Raw genomic sequence first — 8,005 nt, forward strand, 5'->3', positions numbered from 1 at the left:
TGAAGCATAGAAAAAAGTTCCCTGTTTTGTTTATATTTTTTTCTGTTACTTGACAAAATTGTTTTTCTTGCACTTCTTAGAAATGTTATGTGTAAAGACAATTTTCTATCGTGATGAAAAGTGGGCGAACCAGGAATGTCGCTCAAGTCAACTTTTTGTTAATGGCATTTCTCTTCTTGAGGGCAGTTGCCACGCTCAAGAAGAAAATTTTCTTTGTCGAAACGTTGGCTGCAGTCGATATTCCTTGTTCGACCACTGTTAATCACTTCTAGCCTCCATTTTCCTGCGAACTTCTGTCCTGTTTGGATTTTCTAACATGCGTCACAGAATCATTATAAGATAACAAATATCCGGGAAATATGCAGCTGGTCTCAAAATGAAAATTAGGCCGTGTTGTAAAAGCAAGATATTCAACTGTAGCGTAAAAAGACAAAGGTCACACGTAGCGCTCGTGTGGGTCTCAGTATTTTTTTATTTTTTTGCTTTGCTCAGTTTTGTGGCTCTGCTGTTAAGTATGTTCAACAGGTTTTCTCTGAGTGGCTGTGAGAAACAATTTGTAATTTAGGACATTATAGAAGAAAACGAATGTTAGTTTTATACTCGCCGTGGTTGCTCAGTGGCTATGGTGTTGGGCTGCTGAGAACGAGGTCGGCGGGATCGAATCCCGGCCACGGCGGCCGCATTTCGATGGGGGCGGAATGCGAAAACACCCGTACGCTTAGATTTAGGTGCATGTTAAAGAAACCCAGGAGGTCGAAATTTCCCGAGTCCTCCACTGCAGTGTGCCTCATATTTAGAAGGTGGTTCTGGCACGTAAAGCCCCATAATTTTTAATGTTAGTTTTTTTTCTATAGAAAGATAATTTCACAGATAGATATGAAAACAGGAATAATAATTGAACTGCATATGCGCAGTAGGTTCAGAAAACGAAGCAACATCAGTTTTCCTCGAGTTGTTATGACATCATAAAAGGCAATTTCCAAGGCTATATATAGATAAGCTGCTGCTTGCCATGGATCGCATGCGTACGCAAAGAAGGAAGAACAGAAAAATGTACATGCCCTTTCAACGCAAAGTAAGCAAAGTAAATGACTACGTATGGCTTTGCGTGTAATAGTCCCTGATAGCCAAGTTACTGAACTCTCCCGACTTTAGTTTAAGGTAATTAACCAATAATGAGGCGATTAGTTAGAAACATGATCTGTTAATTTTTGTAATCAGCCCACTACACATTTAAATTTCTTGTGCAAATAATATCCGCCTCTTCGAGTAGATCAGCTCATGGACTGGAAATGTACTATCTGTCAAAGGCAATTAAAATAAAGAACAAATTCGAAAGCGTTCGCTGAAACGCCCCGTATACCACTAACTTGTCAATGCGATAATTGCAAACCTTTACAGACATTCTAACAAATTCCCATGTCGTAAATTCTTACATGAACTTTGTGAAATTTGGGTGCTCCAACGAATGCAGGTTATAGAAATGTGATATTTGTTTGCGATACTGAGTTACGGATTTGTAAGCTTCATACTTCTATCTTTTTTTCAAGTTTACTGATTTCAGCTAATTCTTGTAACACATTTCATGGCCGAAGTCAGTATTTTGCTTGTGCTCACAGTCATTTCGGTTCTCTCTTAACGGAAGTTTCGTTCAAATCGACTCAGCGTTTTCCTCATAAGAGCAATCTTGCGTCTCACGCGTGTTTGAGCAACCGGCATGGATGAGAGGAACGAGCTAAAACTTCCTCTTAAGCAATGCGTCACGCCGGTTGTATAGGAAACCCAGAAAACATAACTCTGACTATACGCAAGCTCGCGGTCACAGTTGTGTACAAGTAAAAACAAAGTATTCCAGAAAAAAAAAAGAAAAACTTCAGCGGAAGCTTCGCTGGGACAGTTATCTCGGCCAGACATCCGGAATGCCGACGTGTTGTCTGGCCAGGTATCTAGCAAAATCATCGATCAATGCCAGTCGAGCAAACCACTAGCCGTCTTCGAGATAAGGCTGATACATAAGCGCGCTCGTTTCGAAGTGCCGAGGTGAAGCAACCGTCACAGGGTGTGGGCTTCTTTTACAGCGAAGAGTGCACGTCCGCCCGTCTACGCATCGCGTCGACACGAAAAAAAAAAATCGTCTCCAGTTTCTCGCGAATGCTCTGTAGCTCTCCATATAATGTACGCACCTTGGGAAATAATTATACCGAAATTGGCTGCTAAGACGAATATGTCATTACGCTGACTTTCATTTACTTGTAATAATTAGTTACTTCGCATTGAAGTTGTCAACGTTACAGAATTCCCATTTACACTCGCACAACACAGAGGACGAACACGACACATACACTACACTTTATGTTGGTGTTCGCTATTTAAGTAATTTAGTAGCCGATATACAACGCTGAACTGACAAGCTTAATTTCATTATTGTCAATGTGCAGTAAGCTAGAGGATGTGTGAACCTCAGGTTAATTGAGGCGTCCGTGGTTTTACTTTTCGAGTACAGCTCGGCATACAAAACAAGACACATAAACAATGGCTATTGCTTTATTTTAGAGGTACGACAGTCAGTGAACGCAAACGAAGAAAAAGATCCCACGTGGAGCTCCCTCCACCGATTCAGCTGCAAGTGTAACTACCGCCCTCTCACTGTCTTACCTGTTCTGTTGGTGTACTGGAATGTATTTCTCTGCGGCTGAAAGCACGCTCCCGCAGGGCGCGTCGAGTCATTGCGCCTGACGCATGTATGGAACCACGTGTCACTGACGTCACGCTGGTTCTACTTAAACCGCTGTGGAAATAAAGACGGGGCTCTTTCCCCTTGCCGTCGTTTTGGACTGCAGTCGTCTCCTGTCTGTCGTCGATCACGCACTGATAGCGGCGGCACCGATACGACTGTTGGTTTTGGTGTTATGCGTGTTCCTTATTCACGGCAATATTAACAAACCATCTGCGCAACTATGGTTGAATCTTTTTAAACCATGCAGGCACTTAGAAAGTGGTATTAGGAACGAATATTCACATCCTCTCATATGACTTCCTTTTTTATAACTCTGCTAAACTAACCTTACTATTCATTTTAGGGCGCATGTTGAAGTTGCAGAATTCAAGCCGATCACTGGAGAAGAGATGCTTGTTCAGCGGAAATCTGAAATCTACCAGCGCTTTCAAGGTGATGATGACCATCGGGCATTAAGAGCATAATGATTCTCAACCTGTTTATGTCTACAGCAGGACGCAGGCGATCACGTTACTCCTATCTTGCGCCAGGTGACCCCATTTTATGCCTTTCGAAACTTTCGATACATCCGGCCTTGCATGTCTGCAATGAAATTCATGGGCGTTGCAGCTTATATAGCTTCCTGATTGCGTGCATTAATTGGTTCACGGTGAGTTTAACTGTAATGTCAATGCTTTTTTTAGCAGATTTTGGAGGCGGATGTCCCAAAAGTGGCGCTAGTGTTCAAATTTCTTCTATGGAGCAACAACTCGATTGATTCTTGGCCTCAGTTTCGGAATTAGAACATATGCCCCAAAGATAGTAATTATGAAGTTATTCGCCGCAAAGCTGAGTTCACAAGCCCGCGGCGAGACGAGAGAGAAAAGCAGGTTTCCTTGTGTCTTCAGAAGCGCACAATCGGATTGGGAAACAGGGCAACTTTCGGTGACGTGGTGCATTGTTTAGCTTTCAACCATTGCGCCGAGCTGACTGACACAACGTTTAGTTGTTTGCGATACCACGTGACCGCCACTTCCGCTTTCGGTGAGAACAGTCAGCAGTCTCCTTTGCGTCTTGCGCGCATCTGAAACCAAGTCACATAAAATGTTCTGCAGTTATTCGTTTCGCAGCAGACGAATTGAAGCTGTGTTCCGTAACTCGACAACTACGTAGAAAGCACAAAGTTTGAGACACAAAAAAATGTTGAGTCAGTACTTCAGCTCCTTTGACCTAGTGTGAATGAAGCTCATGCGAGCCGAGAGGTTGTCAGCTCGGTGCAGCATTTTCGAGCAGCCGTCATTTGCACAGACGTCACTAGCAGGCACCTATATTTAACAGTTCTTTCATTAAAAGAGGGCTACACTACACCCTAAATGAAGCGATAGTTCAACCTATGAAGTTATAAGAACTTACCTCATGGTAAATTGTTCTAAATACAAGAAAAACAAACTAAATTCTTAATGTCACGCCTTCGTGACGGCACTGAAGTTTCGAGACAAAATTTGGGAAAATTATGTCTTCATTTCTTCAGTGATTAACCAATATTTTTAAAACAAAGTTAAACAAGTATAAAAATTATTGTGAAATAATATTTTACCATCGTTAACTGTTTTTAAGAGGGTTAAGAAAGGGTATCTATGCACTCATTACTCATTTCCAACCGTTTTGTACGTCAAAAGGAGCTGACATGTTTGACCTAGTTTTTACCGTTGCGCCTTATGTAATTGACCACAAGGCAAACACGGTTCGTCCGTAATCTGAAAAACTAAAGTTGTGAAAGTGTGCACATGGTGCATCGAATTCGCCTTCATAATAAAATGAAAATGAACAGATTTCGTAGTCAGTAGACGAGAATTCCGAAAGATACGAAGAATCTCTGGGCGAACAAAACAGTTCCTTTTTTTTTCATATATAATGTCCATACTATGAAAAATATGGCTGTGGCTTAGGTAAGGTTAAGCCCAGGATGCGAAGCATACTAGCCTTTATTTTAGTTGTTGAACCACTGTTTAGCCTGGTGAACTGCTGTTGCTTGGTTATATTTGGTTCGGCTAGACGAAGAAACAACTCATGCATTACTGCTTCGCCTTCAAGAGTGGAACGCGACAGCGTTCCCGTCGACCAGCCAAGGGGTGTAAGACAATGGGCTACAGGGCAGCGACTACGCGCCCCGCATTGGACGCGGTGAGCGTCGAGCAAAGCAGCGTTCGGCGCGGCAACGAAATGTGCGCCTGAGCGAGAGACGCACGCCTTAGAAACAGCTCGTTTCTAAGGCAACACCGCATTCACTAGAGGCGCTTTTGTACCGCTTTGAAGCATCGTACTCGTGGCTCAGTGGTAGCGTCTCCGTCCCACACTCCGGAGACCCTGGTTCGATTCCCACCCAGCCCGTCTTGCAAGAGTTGAGCCAAAGCCACTTCTCCTCTGTCGTGACGTCACGGTGTCACGTGGTTTCATGGCGACACCGCCGCGCCTGAGGAGCTGGGTTGAGCTCTCGTAATATGCTTCGCATAAAAACAAAACATTTATAAACACTTCTTTGCATGCACCTTCATATGCGGTTATTTTCACTTTCGTGTGCGAAGGAAGGTTAAGATGCTTTTCCAGTTCCAAACTTACCGAAAACAAACACTTTTATTTTCGCGTTTCTTACGGCTTCTAAATTTCTGGAAATTTTGGGCCACTAGTTCTATCTCACACCGGATCTGCTAGACCAGAATGCATTGCACGCTTGCTTGGAGTGGGCGTCGGCTTTTAAAGCCGCCGGGGACAGTGGTATAGAGGTGCTCTTTCTTTTAATTAACATAATTCTTGAAAGTCATGAACCATTCCACTTCGTGAAAGTGGATCGCCAGCGAAGCTGTGTAGCGCAAGACAAAGAGGTGGCACAGAATTTGGAGTAAAGGTACGAACGCATTCATTGCCTTGATCGGTGGTCATCGTGACGAAAGATAAGCACACACAGTAATTTTTATACATCCGCGTTCATTCTCGTCGCACATTCGTTATCTATCTATCTATCTATCTATCTATCTATCTATCTATCTATCTATCTATCTATCTATCTATCTATCTATCTATCTATCTATCTATCTATCTATCTATCTATCTATCTATCTATCTATCTATCTATCTATCTATCTATCTATCTATCTATCTATCTATCTATCTATCTATCTATCTATCTATCTATCTATCTATCTATCTATCTATCTATCTATCTATCTATCTATCTATATCTTTATCTATCTATCTATCTATCTATCTATCTATCTATCTATCTATCTATCTATATCTTTATCTATATCTATCTATCTATCTATCTATATCTATCTATATCTATCTATATCTATATCTATCTATCTATCTATATCTATCTATCTATATCTATCTATATCTATCTATCTATCTATCTATCTATCTATCTATCTATCTATATCTATATCTATATCTATCTATCTATCTATCTATCTATCTATCTATCTATATCTATATCTATATCTATCTATCTATCTATCTATCTATCTATCTATCTATCTATCTATCTATCTATCTATCTATCTATCTATCTATCTATCTATCTATCTATCTATCTATCTATCTATCTATGTGTTTTCATTTCACGACATGTTGAGACAAATAATTTGAGACCGAAATAACCGCTTCGACTGGCAGTGGGCAAGTGCCATCGACGCCTTCGCAGGGGGAGGTGCTGTATGGGAACGCTGGCATGATGAGCGACCACGGGGCCAGCTGTGGAAGAAGACGAGGATGAACAAGCGAGCATCGGCACGAGCCATTGCTGATCATGATAAATTTTGCTCGCTCAGATTTGTTGACAGACAAGAAAAATGCACGGAACCCTAGCCATAAGCAGCCTCGCTGTAAAATTGCTTATGGCAGATAGCACAAAAATAGTCCTTGAAATAAATTGCTCGAGGAGGGGAATCTTATTTACACGGCGAATCATAATGTACGATTGATTAATTAACCAAATGTCACAATTAAATTGAGTTTCTATCTAGTTAAGGTATACATTGCTAACTACTCATTGTAGCAGCTGAGTTTGCAGGGAATATCGACTTAAATGTCATTCTCAAGATGGCAGGAGTTTGAAGACATGCGCCGCTAAAGTAAGGATAAAAATGCATTATTGTTCAACTTACATTTCGGACCAAACGCAATTTTACGCAGCAAGGCCCCAGAATAACTGGAACGCCAATGTATTTCGTCGTTCGAAGATGGCGCACCTTAAAATCTCGCCGGCTTCAGTTCGTTAAGATTATGTGCCGTAAAGTAGTAGGCGAAAATTTAATTAGTGAAACTTTCTGGGGAGATGTTGCATTTCGATTGCTCATGCGAGTAATGTCTGTCTTCAAAAAATTCAAGCTCAAAAGTAGAATTGGGTTATCTGGTGCAGGTAATTCTTTAGATTTCTCTCTAAAGAAAGTCAATAAATGCAGCGCTGTGAACTGTCGCGATCTATGCAAATCGAAACATGTCTAACGCGTTAAGGGACTGCACAAGTGGCGTGGTGTACGAAATCACACAATCCTGCCATCAGTATTATGCACGACTGAAAAGCTCGTGTTCACGAGGCGGCGGTGTCGGAGATTTGCTGTACTGTACTCTGACGGCATACCAGTGCAGCTCACAGTGTGGGACAAGCGCTCATTCCCTATCCAATTAATACTTATTTAACCTGCACGGTACATAAATACCATTCCGTTTACCTTTTAACCGATTTTAAAAGAGGGAAGGGTCCCCATTGAACGGGAGTGTGTAACCGTCACCCCCTATCAACGGAGAATCACGTTCGACTCCTGCAGAATTTCCACATGAGAGGACACCTTTTTAACCCAAGTCCACCGTGACTCGTACTACTGAATTCATCAAAAAAATTCTGGTCCTCAGGAGTTAACACAGGTTAACCTTGTATGCGTTGAATACAATTATTTCCTTCAAAAAAGTCTTGTGGATGTTAGACTTACCTTTCGCTCCTTTGCTATTTTGTACTCCCGCAACCGTTATGAATCAGTCGACTGAGGAGGAGTGCAATATATAGAGGAGGACATCATTTACAACTGCTTGAACTGTGACCAACATTAGCTGTGCGCTTTGCGGTGCGTCTAAACCTCCCATATTCATTACACTACACACGCTTGTCGACAAGGGAGGAAAGAGATAAGGCGAAGGCAGGGAGGTTAACCAGAATAACGTCCGGTTTGCTACCCTACACCGGGGGAATGGGAAAGGGGATAACAAAGATAACAGGGAAAGAGAGGAGGG

General features: G+C 41.9%; 1 protein-coding gene across 2 annotated transcripts in view; it reads left to right on the forward strand.

The window, feature by feature from the left end:
• Positions 1–8,005, forward strand: part of LOC135906867 (neprilysin-1-like) — a 103,074-nt gene that overhangs the window by 31,903 nt on the left and 63,166 nt on the right. The gene's annotated exons all lie outside the window — the stretch shown is intronic.

The sequence above is a fragment of the Dermacentor albipictus genome, chromosome 5, assembly GCF_038994185.2.
Source record: "Dermacentor albipictus isolate Rhodes 1998 colony chromosome 5, USDA_Dalb.pri_finalv2, whole genome shotgun sequence".
Classification (NCBI taxonomy): domain Eukaryota; kingdom Metazoa; phylum Arthropoda; class Arachnida; order Ixodida; family Ixodidae; genus Dermacentor; species Dermacentor albipictus.